Below are 12,899 nucleotides of genomic sequence, written 5' to 3'. Positions count from 1 at the left end.
GTCACGAGTGGACTTATTGCACAGGTGCCAACCTATCACGGTACAACTCTTGACTTCACTGAGCTTCTGAGAGTGACCCATTCTTTCACAAATGTTTGTAGAAGCAGTCTGCATGCTTAGGTGCTTGATTTTATACACCTTTGGCCCTGGAAGTGATTGGAACACCTGAATTCAATGATTTGGAGGGGTGTCCCAATACTTTTGGCAATATAGTGTATTTTTTTACTGATGTTATGACATTCAAATGTAGTGAATTCCAAAATAATAAAAGATCTCTAACAGGGGGCACTCCTTCTGCTCAGAAAGATGAATTGAGTCTATTTAAATCCTTTGTATTTTTAGAATCACTTTGACACATATTAAAGGAGAAAGTTTTAAGTGAATAACAGTGTAAATTCTATGGAAGCTAGTTTCTGCCACGGAATATAATTGTGACTTTATATCTCACAATTCTGACTTTTTCTTCACAATTGCGAGTTTACATCTCGCAATTCTCACTTTTTTTCTCAGAATTGCGTGATATAGTCAGAATTGAGAGACAAAATGTCAGAATTGCGAGATATAAACTCACAATTGCCAGAAAAAAAGTCAGAATAAACTTCAATTTTCTCAGAATTGCGACTTTATATCTCACAATTCTGACTTTATAATTTGTAATTGCAAGCCAGATTTGTGAGATGTAAACTCTCAATTGCAAGAAAAAAAAGTCTATGAAAATCTTCAAAGAATTTGGAATATATCACACAAGCCTGGGCTACTTTTATGGCACTTTTGATGCTTTTTTCTTTTTTGAATGATCACACTTTCATTGAATGAGAAAGAGAAGCAATAACATTTACTTTTGTGTTCCACAGAAAGAAGAAATAAAGTGATACAGGTTTGGGCTGAAATGATGCTGAGTAGCCTAAATGAAACACATTTTTGAGTGAGACTTTTATGATGTTATAAATTAACAAAATACTTTTGTGTACTGGATTCAGAACCTGGATGACATTATTATATTATCATTACATTATTACTATGAAAAATGCAGTGTTTACCTGATCATCCATCATAAAGCTGACCTCGGCTCAGGGTCAGAGTGTCCAGTGATGTTCATTCCAGTGACCCCGTCATTCTCACTTGTACACATGCATCACACCTCTGCCCTCATCTGAGGAGGTGTGTGGACGACAGCAGGCCTCACACCTCAGTGAGCACACTTCTCTCACCCGCTCTGTGGCTCCGTCCATGTCTCAGGACCAGCATCAGTGTTCCCAGATCAGCACCAACATTCTCACTTCTCAAATCTGAACCACCTTGATTCACATTCATCATTCATTCACAGGAGCATTCTGATAGAACCCTGAAACTGAAGATTAATGTAGTGGAAGATAAGAAAGATCTCCACAGGAGGTGCTCATTCTGCTCAAGAAGTCTATTTAAAGGGATAGTTCAAAAATGAAAATTATCCCATGATTTACTCACCCTCAAGCCATCCTAGGTGTATATGACTATCTTCTTTCAGATGAACAAAATCTGAGATATACTTAAAAATATACTTGAACATTACTTAAGTACTTCATAAATTAACTTGAAGTATTCTTTTTGTAAGGGTAGTTTAGTTTTTAGTCAGATTATGTTTTTTAGCCATCTGCAGAAAGGCTCGAAATGGAATAGTTCATTCAAAAGTGACAATCTGGTGTTGTTGATCTGCCACGGGATAAAATACGGAGTGTCTATTTACACTAAGTGCAAATAGCGTCCCTTTTTGGCAAACACCATTTACACTAGCTCCGCCCACCAAGTTTTAAAAAATACACAGAACTCATCTTCAGTGGCGCAAGTAAAGCTTGCAGACCTGGCTTTTATGCGATCAACGTAAGTTTGAATCCGCCTTTTGCCGAGTTTGCATTTATTTTCAATAAAAATTAAAATAATGTTCAAAAAGTGGAAATAAACTTTGAACGAGTGATTAATAATATTAAAAGTGTTTATCGGGTAGGGTTAAGGGAAGGTGTAGGGAGGATTTTTATTCTCCCAATAAGGCAGCATTTAATAATTTTAATAAATATAATCATTTACACTCTATGATATTATTGCATCCTGTTAATGTACAAAAATACTGAGGTGCAAATAGTATCTGCCAATATAAAGTAAAGATAGCACCTAATTATCTGCATATAATTATAATAATACATTTGCAGATGCAAGAAAAAGTCAGAATTGTGAGATAAAAATTCGCAATTAGTCTTTTATTATTATTATTATAGTGGCCTATTCAGTGGCAGAAAAAAGCTTCCATACTGATCTAACAGATGTGGAAGCAAAACGTTAAAGGTGCCATCGAACGTTTTTTTACAAGATGTAATATAAGTCTAAGGTGTCCCCTGAATGTGTCGGTGAAGTTTCAACTCAAAATACCCCATAGATTTTTTTTAATACATTTTTTTAACTGTCTATTTTGGGGTATCATTAACTATGCACCGATTCAGGCTGCGCGGCCCCTTTAATTCCTCATGCTCCCCTCCCCCGGAGCTCGCGCTTGCCTTAAACAGCATAAACAAAGTTCACACAGCTAATATAACCCTCAAAATGGATCTTTACAAAGTGTTCGTCATGCATGCTGCATGCATACATCAGATCATGTGAGTATTGTATTTATTTGGATGTTTACATTTGATTCTGAATGAGTTTGATAGTGCTCCGTGGCTAAAGCTAACATTACACACTGTTGGAGAGATTTACAAAGAATGAAGTTGTGTTTATGCATTATACAGACTGCACGTGTTTAAAAATGAAAATAGCGACGGCTCTTGTCTCCATGAATACAGTAAGAAACGATGGTAACTTTAACCACATTTAACAGTACATTAGCAACATGCTAATGAAACATTTAGAAAGATAATTTACAACTATCACAAAAAATATCATGATATCATGGATCATGTCATATTGCTCCATCTGCCATTTTTCGCTGTTGTCCTTGCTTGCTTACCTAGTCTGATGATTCAGCTGTGCACAGATCCAGACGTTAATACTGGCTTTCCTAATGCCTTGAACATGCTAATATCGCATATTAATGATCCCGACTGTTACGTAACAGTCAGTGTTATGTTGAGATTCGCCTGTTCTTCAGAGGTCTTTTAAACAAATGAGATTTACACAAGAAGGAGGAAACAATGAAGTTTGAGACTCACTGTATGTCATTTCCATGTACTGAACTCTTGTTATTCAACTATGCCAAGGTAAATTAAATTTTCCATTCGACGGCACCTTTAAACCTTAAAGCTATATGTTTGAGGAGGTTTTAAGAGAATAAAAGTAAAATTCTGTCTGTTTCTTACAAAAAAGCTTGTTGCACAAGTCATGTGAGATGGTCCTCACTGCAGAACAGGAGATCCAGGGGGCGGGGTTTTTTTTAGATTATGATTAAAATGTTATATAACCACTAAACATGAACTGTTTACCTGATCATCCTTCATAAGGCTAACATCCGCTCAGGGTCAAAGTGTCCAGCGATGTTCATTCCAGTGACCCCGTCATTCATCACACCTCTGGTTTCATCTGAGGAGGTGTGTGTGGACGACACCAGGCCTCACACCTCAGTGAGCACACTTCTCTCACCCGCTCTACTGGCACCCAGATACACACACAGTAAATGTTCCAGAACCTGCATCACTGTTCCCACATCAGCACCTTCACATGAATAAACACCAACCCCACTTCAACCAACAACAATTTAGAAGCATACATACACTGTCTCAAACTGGCTTCATTATTTACAATAAATGTATAGAAGGCTGAAGAAAATACAGTAAAAACAGTAATATTGTGAGGTATTATTACAATTTAAAGAACTGTTTTCTTTTTGACTTGTCTGTTTCCATTACTCCAGTCTTCAGTGTCACATGATCCTTCAGAAATCATTCTAATAATGATTTCTGAAGGATCATTCTCACGGAAGACTGGAGTTATGATGCTGAAAATTCAGCTTCACCATCACAGGAATTAATTACACTTATAAAATTGAAAACATATTTTACATTATTACTGTATTTTACAATATTACCGTTTTTACTGTATTTTTGTCAAAACAAATCCAGCGAATCTATTTTCTAAACTATTTTCATTATCTATTTTTGAGCAGTTAATTGAGTACTTAACACTATTAATTTATTGATTTCAATACAGTCCCTGCTCTGAAATGCAGTATAATAAATTCTTCTAGATTTGACTCTATTGATGCTCCTCTGCCTTGTAGCAGAGAAAAATATATGGTGCAGAGCAAGATAAACTCATTGATCTTTGTAGCTTAAGTCATCATGATTGCATCAATACTTATGTATAAAAGGTTAACAGACCAGGATTGCATTAAGCAACGACCGTCTAGTGACCCTGTTCCCTCATGCGCTCCTCACACCTCTGATCTTATCTGAGGAGGTGTTGAGCTGACACCAGCCCTCACACTGCAGATCAGCACCATTCTGCTCACTTTCTGCTCAGACACACATGCCCAGGTCGAGACCCGGAGCCAGAGCGGCCATTCCCACATCAGCACCTACAGTACTCTTGACCTGGTCGCTGACCTCAGACGTACACATTCCAGCACCCTTTGTTTCAACAATTTTTCTGTTACACATAGCCATTGCCAATATGCATATTACGCAAATGAGCCTTGTATAATAGCCTATTGGTCAACTGGTGAGAAAGAAATGTTGAATCGATTTACTTTTCTTGCTAGGTTTTGTACAGTTTTGTCTACAGCCCCTATTTTATAATTTCTGTAAAGACCTAAAATATTATTTGGATACCCTTTATATAGTTTATATATTAGTGCTGTCAAACTGATTAATCGTCCAAATACTGCTGTGGTCAGAATTATTGACACCCTTGGTAAATATGATCAAAGATGACTGTCAAAATAAATCTGCAATGTTTATCCTTTTGATCTTTAATTCGTAAAATTAGCAAAAATCTAACCTTTCATTGAAGGAAAAGCATTGAAATTGGGGGGAAAATCACATTATGAAATAAGTGTTTTTCTCCAAAACACGTTGGCCACAATTATTGGCACCCCTAGAATTTTTATGAGTAAAATATATCTGAAGTATATTCCCATTCATATTTAAATTTTTTAGAACATCAGGGTGATCATGAACATGAAATTTTCCAGGCATGACTTCCTGTTCCACAGGAGAATAAACATTAGGAAACACAAAGGCAAAATTCCTGTAATCATTCATCATAATGAGTAAAACCAAAGAATATAGTTCTGATGTGCAGCAAAAGATTGCTGAGCTTCACAAAATAGAAAGTGGCTGTAAGAAAATAGCTAAAGCATTGAAAATCCCCATTTCCACTATCAGGGCAATAATTAAGACGTTCCAATCAACTAAAGATGTTACAAATCTGACTGGAAGAGGACGTGTGTCTAAATCGTAATGCGCAGTGAGGAGGAAACTTTGAGTGGCCAAAGACTCTCCAAGGATCACAGCTGGAGAATTGCAGAGATTAGTTGAGTCTTGAGTCTCAGAAAGCCTAAAAAAATGATCAAACAGCACCTACATCACCACAAGTTGTTCGGGAGGGTTTCAAGAAAAATCCTCTGCTCTCATCCAGAAACAATCTCCAGCATATTCAGCTGTCAGACACGACTAGAACTTCAAAAGGGACTGGCTTATATGGTCAGATGAAACTAAAAAAACATTTTTTTTTCAGCAAACCCACCAGATGGGTTTGGTGCACACATGGATAAAAAGTACCCTATACTCACAGTTAAATATACTGCTGGATCTTTAATATTGTGGGCCTATTTTTCTGCTGGAGGTCCTGGACATCTTGTTCAGATACATGGCATCAGATAAACAGATATAAAATCTTAACATGACCGCTTCTGCTAGAAATCCAGTAATGGGTAATGGGTTGGATCTTCCATGATCCATCAAGACAATGTTCCAAAACAAACATCAAAATCAAAGCAAAAATGTGTCACTGAGCACAAAATTAAACATGACCATCCCCGTTCCCTGACCTGAACCCTAAAGAAAATGAGTGGAGTGAACTGAAGGGAAGAAGCACCAACATGGAGCTGGGAATCTGAAGGATCTGGAGAGATTCTGTATGAAGGAATTGTCTCTGATCTCTTGTCAGGTGTTCTCCAAACTCATCAGGTGTTATAGAAGAACACTCAGAGCTGTTATCTTGGCAAAAGGAGGCTGAAAAAAGTATTGAATAAAAGGGTGCCAATAAGTGTGGCCAACGTTGGAGAAAAACATTTCTTTCATAAAGAGACTTTGCCCACATTTTCAATTCTTTTACTTCAATTAAAGGTTAGATTCTAAAATTAAAGGTTAGAATAAAAAAATCAAAAGGATTAATGATGCAAATTTCTTTTACAGGCTTCTTTGTTCATATTTGTGAAGGGTGTTAATATACACCAATCAGGCATAACATTATGAGCACTGAGAGTTGAAGCGAATAACACTGATCATCTCTTCATCACGGCACCTGTAGGTGGGTGGGATATATTAGGCAGCAAGTGAACATTTTGTCCTCAAAGTTGATGTGTTAGAAGCAGGAAAAATGGGCAAGCGTAAGGATTTGAGCGAGTTTGACAAGGGCCAAATTGTGATGGCTAGACGACTGGGTCAGAGCATCTCCAAAACTGCAGCTCTTGTGGGGTGTTCCCAGTCTGCAGTGGTCAGAATCTATCACAGGGGTAGGCAAGTTCGGTCCTAGAGAGCCGCTGTCTTGCTGAATTTAGCTCCAATCTTAATCAAACACACCTGAACAAGCTAATCAAGCTCTTCAGGATTACTAAGGCTGCGTCCAAAAACTGGAAAATGCTGCCTTCTGAGGACACATTTCAAGGTAGTAAGGCATCAAGGCACGTCCGCATCCAATGTTAGCTTCACTTCCTCTCTTATGAGATACCTTCCTCAGATCGATATTTGAAGGAAGCATTAGCTGCCTTTGATATCCCACAATCCTGTGCTTTCCATTCTGTGACAGTTGAGCTAGAAAAATAAAGATGGCGTCCGAAAGTTGTGTTTGCTGCTCAGTTTGTGTATAAATGTACGATTTTGATCAACATGTTTCAATTTTGATATAATTTCTATCGAGAAATTACTACTGTAGTAATTAAATATTTGTTTAGTTCTCACCAAAGCTTGCGCTATATTGCTGTAGATCATTAAACTGTTACGCTGCCTCAGAAGTCTGTCCGAAATCAGTTTCGTAAGGTACCTTCATGCACAAATGCTGCTGTACAAGTCATTCTCTTATAAGATAGCGAGGCAGCAAGACAGCTACCTAGGTTTTCGGACGCAGCCTAAGGCTATAGGCAGCTGAAGGGTTGGAGCTAAACTCTGCAGGACACCGGCTCTCTAGGACCGAACTTGCCTACCCCTGATCTATCAAAAGTGGTCCAAGAAAGGAACAGTGGGGAACCGGCGACAGGGTCATGGGCAGCCAAGACTCATTGATGCACGGGTTTGGAGCGAAAGCTGGCCAAGGCTCATCCAACAGACGAGATACTGTAGCTCAAATTGCTCAAGAAGTTAATGCTGGATCTGATAGAAAGGTGTCAGAATACACAGTGCATCACAGTTTGTTGCGTATGGAGCTGCATAGACGCAGACCAGTCAGTGTGCCCATTCTGACCCCTGTCCACCGCCGAAAGAGCCAACAGTGGACACATGAGCATCAGAACTGGACCACGGAGCAATGGAAGAAGGTGGCCTGGTCTGATGAATCACGCTTTCTTTTACATCACGTGGATGGACGGGTGCGTGTGCGTCGCTTACCTGGGGAACACATGGCACTAGGATGCACTATGGGAAGAAGACAAGCCGGTGGAGGCAGTGTGATGCTTTGGTCAATGTTCTGCTGGGAAACCTTGGGTCCTGCCATCCATGTGGATGTTACTTTGACACGTACCACCTACCTAAGCATTGTTGAGACCATGTACACCCTTAAACGGTATTCCCTGGTGGTTGTGGCTGTGTTTACTAGGGTAATAATACTTTCTTCATTTTAGGATTGTGAATGTGGTAGACACAAACCCCTCCACACACGCTCCACACCTTTTTAGTTTTACTACACTGATGATAAATATACTGATGTATGACTATTATTTATTGATAGGTTTTCCACAGACTGGCTGGACACCGGTATTCATCAGATCCTTTTGTCCACCCTCTCATGGGCATCACAGGAACTGCACGTTTCTGATTCGAATCTCACAGGTCGGTGTTTCAAGGTCAGGGCTTGGACTCCTCATCTTCATATGCTCATACACATCACCCAACTTAATTACATTTCATTGCATGAGTCTGTCTTTTATGAGTTAAGCTATACATATTTATTGGATGGAAATCCTGCATTTGATTAAATTGAGTTTGTCCAATGAGGTTTTTTAAAAAAAAAAAAAAAATACCTTTAGCTATTCTCCAAAGCTTCAGGGCTTTACCTGGATATTAATAAGTGTCAATTATGTTACTTCCATTAATCTACCCTTTAAAGATGAAATCACATATTTAGGTATAAAGAAGTGGATGGTGCCGAGTTTAATATTATTGATAAAGCAAAGAATACAGAGAATACAGATAACAAAGGCAGAGGACATCTCAAGATTTACATATGCAAACAAACTCAACTGAAAATGCAGGTCTGCACTTCTTAGATTTTACCACCCTTAATCACACTTTCAAAGTTAATTAGATTAAGCATTTCTTAAACATAGGCTATCTATATCATGCCTCACTTTATCTTTTCACAGGTTGGTGGTCTTTAATTCCGTTTGCTCTGTGACTACAACATAATCAAACTTCCTTTAGAAATATCTCATTTACACAAACAGATGCTCCTATAATCTATAAACACAATTTATCACCAAAGGTGTTTTATCTGAAATAATAAATACATTTTGTTTGAATCTTTTTCTTTATTTCTTGAGAAACTGTAATGATATGGTGAGCTAACTTTTTAACAATGCAGGACTTATGTTGACGTATTCTGAATTTCTCTCTAAATATAAATTCCAGTCACTTCTACAGATTATGCAGTAGTTATGGATGCTTCTTAAAAATACCTGTCCTCAGCTCTGTTCATTGGATCCTACTGATACTGTAGTTGGTCGTATCTGTTTCTATCTTTCCCTCATTGTTGTGTTCAGGCTTTGTTTCAAAGGCATATTGTCTCCAGCCCTGCTGTTATATCATTTTGGAGTAAAATTAGGACACTTTCTAATAATATATTATAGTTATTTTATAAAATAAATATTTAATTACAAATACATTTAAATTACTTGCAATTATTTTCTTGTAGATTTAATTGTGATATTGATATATTTTGTACATTTCGTGGTTTACATGCAGAATGTGCTTTCATTTATTTTGGAGTTACCCTCATTCAGTTTGATTTTGGTCGAATTTCTGTTCTTTTATTAGAGGTCACATCATGCCTAGCTTTCAGCTGTGTTTTGAAAATGTTTTATTTGTTTTTTTTTTTCTTATCATAAGGAATATTATTTAATTAATCTGCTGCTACTTTTAGTTAAATTTAATATTAATAAATGTAAATTTGGGGGAAATAAGCCTTTGTGTTTCATTTTAAAGACAGATGTTCAATAATACCTAAAAACAATGTTATGTTTGAAAAATAAGAAAGCTGTAAAATGTATTTCTATTAATATTTGTAACTTTTTATCTTTTGATTTTGTCACTGTTTTATTCTCTCTGTTTATCTAATGTACCCCTGGCTGTATTTGTAATTCTGCAAAACCAGTAAGAAGAAGAAGGGGGGGAAAAAAATCATTGCTTCTTCTGCCCTACTTCTTTGGAACATTGCTTTACTGCCATCTAGTGGTCTGTAAGAATTCAACAAACTAATTCAAGTCCTGTTTAGACCATTCTGTGTGAATGATTGAGTCTGTGTTTGCTTGAGTAACCCTGAAGTATCACTCAGTTGATGTGTAGTCACTTAAAAAAGAAAATTCTGTAATTATCATGTCATTTCAAACCCAAATGCTTATTTTCATTAAACATAAGATTTTTCCCCACTTTGAACTCTATGTTTAGAGAATTATATATACGTGTGTGTGTGTGTGTGTGTGTGTGTGTTTGACAAATTGTGCCAAAAGCCAAAATATATTACATATCTGGCCTTTATCACATTTAGGAACAGAGATTATTACATAAAGGAACTTTATCACATTTAGGGAAAATGTATTATAAACATAGACCTTATTCCAGTAGTTATTGAAATTTGGGCCTTTATTTTATTGAGAATATCCTATATAATTATCAATTGAGCTTGTGTTTACTTTCTTCACTGGCACAGATTAGAAATGAAAAAGACTGACACAGAATTTACAGCCCATTTTATCCACCCTGTCTGCTAAAGATACTTTTAAAAGTAACTTCACAATATTACATTACTTCCTAAAAAGGTAACTATTTGCATTACTTAATCACTTTTTTTTTTTTTTAGGAAAGTAATGAGCTATGTTACTTTTATGTTACTTTTCCTCACCTGGGCTGGGCTTGCTTTTTTATTTTTTTAATATCAACAACAACAACAAAAAAAGTAAAGTCCCTTTCACACCAAAAGTCATATGAATAAGCCTCAGGCTGAAGCAAATGCAAATACACAAATGTGTGTTACTTAGTGTAACTCAGATTTTTTTAAAAGTAAATAAAATAAGCAGAGCTGATGCTCATCAGGTGCAGGTCGACACAGGCGCAACTTGTAAACTAATGTAATCTGACAAACACATACACATGTACGCCAACATGACTAGGCAAAAGATATGTTCGGATAACGCCTTCCTCTAGCATTCCAAAGAAATTAAAACAAGTGGAAAATATTTTCTCCCTTCTACCACATGCTCTCTGTTCTCTGCTGTGTGGTGTCTCCTTATAGCAGCAACAATTGCAGCCGTCACAAAATGGGTTAAGACATGCTTTTTTTGGGCGTTAAATGATGGAGCAAATACCAGTAGATTGACTAGCGCAAACATTAGTAAATCGTCCTACATTCTCCTACAAATGCATATGCAATAAGGTCAGGCACAAAAATAACTCAGTCCATGTCTATTTAGTAAATCTCGACAGTAGTCGACGCCAAAAGAGGGTTTGCACTGATTCAAGCTGTTAGTAAATCTGGTCCTTAGAGTAGATGTAATAAATTTACTCATAATTGGTGTGTGTGGTCTTGGTGGCCATCTCAGTCTTTAGGTTTAGGCCTACACTCTAAAAAATGCTGGGTTAAAAACAACCCAAGTTGGGTTGAAAATGGACAAACCCAGCGGTTGGGTTAAATGTTTGCCCAACCTGCTGGGAAGTTTTATTTAAACCAACTATTTTTTAAAAATTGCTATATGGCTAGCTTAAAATGAACCCAAAATAGTTGGGAAATTAAAAACCAGATGCAATTAGAGACAACAATAATAGACAAAAGGTGAATGTTTATTAATAAGCTTTAATATTTTATTAATATAAATGTAATAGTTTAATAGTTTATTAATATAAATGTATTAATAAGCAATTTAATAAATGTTTATTGTTTAATAATTATTCATTGAACTAATAAATGTTCATTTCCAACATACTTTGGGTTCATTTTAACTAAGTAATACAGTAATTTTTAAACAATAGTTGGTTTAAATAAAACTACCCAGCAGGTTGGGCAAACATTTAACCCTACCGCTGGGTTAAAACAACCCAATTGCTGGGTTTGTCCATTTTCAACCCAACTTGGGTTGTTTTTAACCCAGCATTTTTTTAGAGTGTACTTGTAATATTATGAGCCTTCATTTTAGGGAATATTTTCGCTATCATAGTTTCAGTTAAGTTCATTGAAGTGTTCGCATCAATTTCAGCTCTTCAGAGAGTTGAATGCATTCTTTAGGGGCTTTCACACCAGAGATACAATTTCATAGTACCCTAATTTTGGCGTGTTCGAACCACAGGAACTAGGAACGATTTTAGTTCTAGAAAGTCCTTTTGGGAGAACTAAATTAGCTCCTACTTCAGAGTAGAGTCGTGTTTTCACACCTGTAGGTCGATTGCATTGTTCCAAAACAGGGACTTGATTTGTTTCAGTGTTGCCTTTTCTTCTGGGTTTGGTTTGCTTTCACAAGGCAATATTTCAAAGCGTACCAAAATGTGTTTATGCAAGTCACATGTGTGTACAACTGTCCTCTTATTGGTCAGAGTTTCCTCTGCGTCATCTATTAAAATGATTGACAAGTTTGCTTCATGAGCTTATTGTGGCTGTACTGTCGAGACACACGCGAACACTATAAGAATGTAGCTGTCAATAGCCAAGTGGGAATCAAGGCTTCGTCAAGACAGTGTTTTTACACGGAGAAGTGCAATTACACAACATTTTAAGATGAAGAGGTGCTCTTTGGTTTTTAACTGCAATACCTAATGTGCTCAATCACAGAATCAAACACCGCTGCATTTTATATAACACATTTCCTGTTATGAAATATGATATCGTTTGGTTTGTTGGTCCATTGGGTCGGATTGCTTTCATAGCGAACTGCCCCAGAGTTTGTTTGCAATTGGGCCGAGACCACTTCGTTCAGGCGATCTTGGCAAAAAACTTGAAAAAAGAGAGTCGAGCGTCTACACTTTGCAGTTTGGGTCCTGCGGCCGCCGAGCATGGGAGAAGCCTGATGGGAAAATTTTCCATTTTAAAACTGGTGGCTGATATAGGGGCTTCTCCTGCTAGCTCTGCTGTTTTAATGTCAGTCTAGGAAGCCACTCTTTGGCTGCCTCCAACCTGATTGATTAACGTAGCACGTCTAATTCTCAGGAATTAGAAGCAGTTGAGGTTGATGTTAATAATAATCAGCTTCCTCTACTGTCCTGCATATAAGTTGGTGAACCTTTTTATTCCTCCTATCT

This window comes from Chanodichthys erythropterus, chromosome 22 (assembly GCF_024489055.1).
Source record: "Chanodichthys erythropterus isolate Z2021 chromosome 22, ASM2448905v1, whole genome shotgun sequence".
Taxonomy (NCBI): Eukaryota; Metazoa; Chordata; class Actinopteri; order Cypriniformes; family Xenocyprididae; genus Chanodichthys; species Chanodichthys erythropterus.
Note: the sequence above shows the minus strand (reverse complement) of the source record.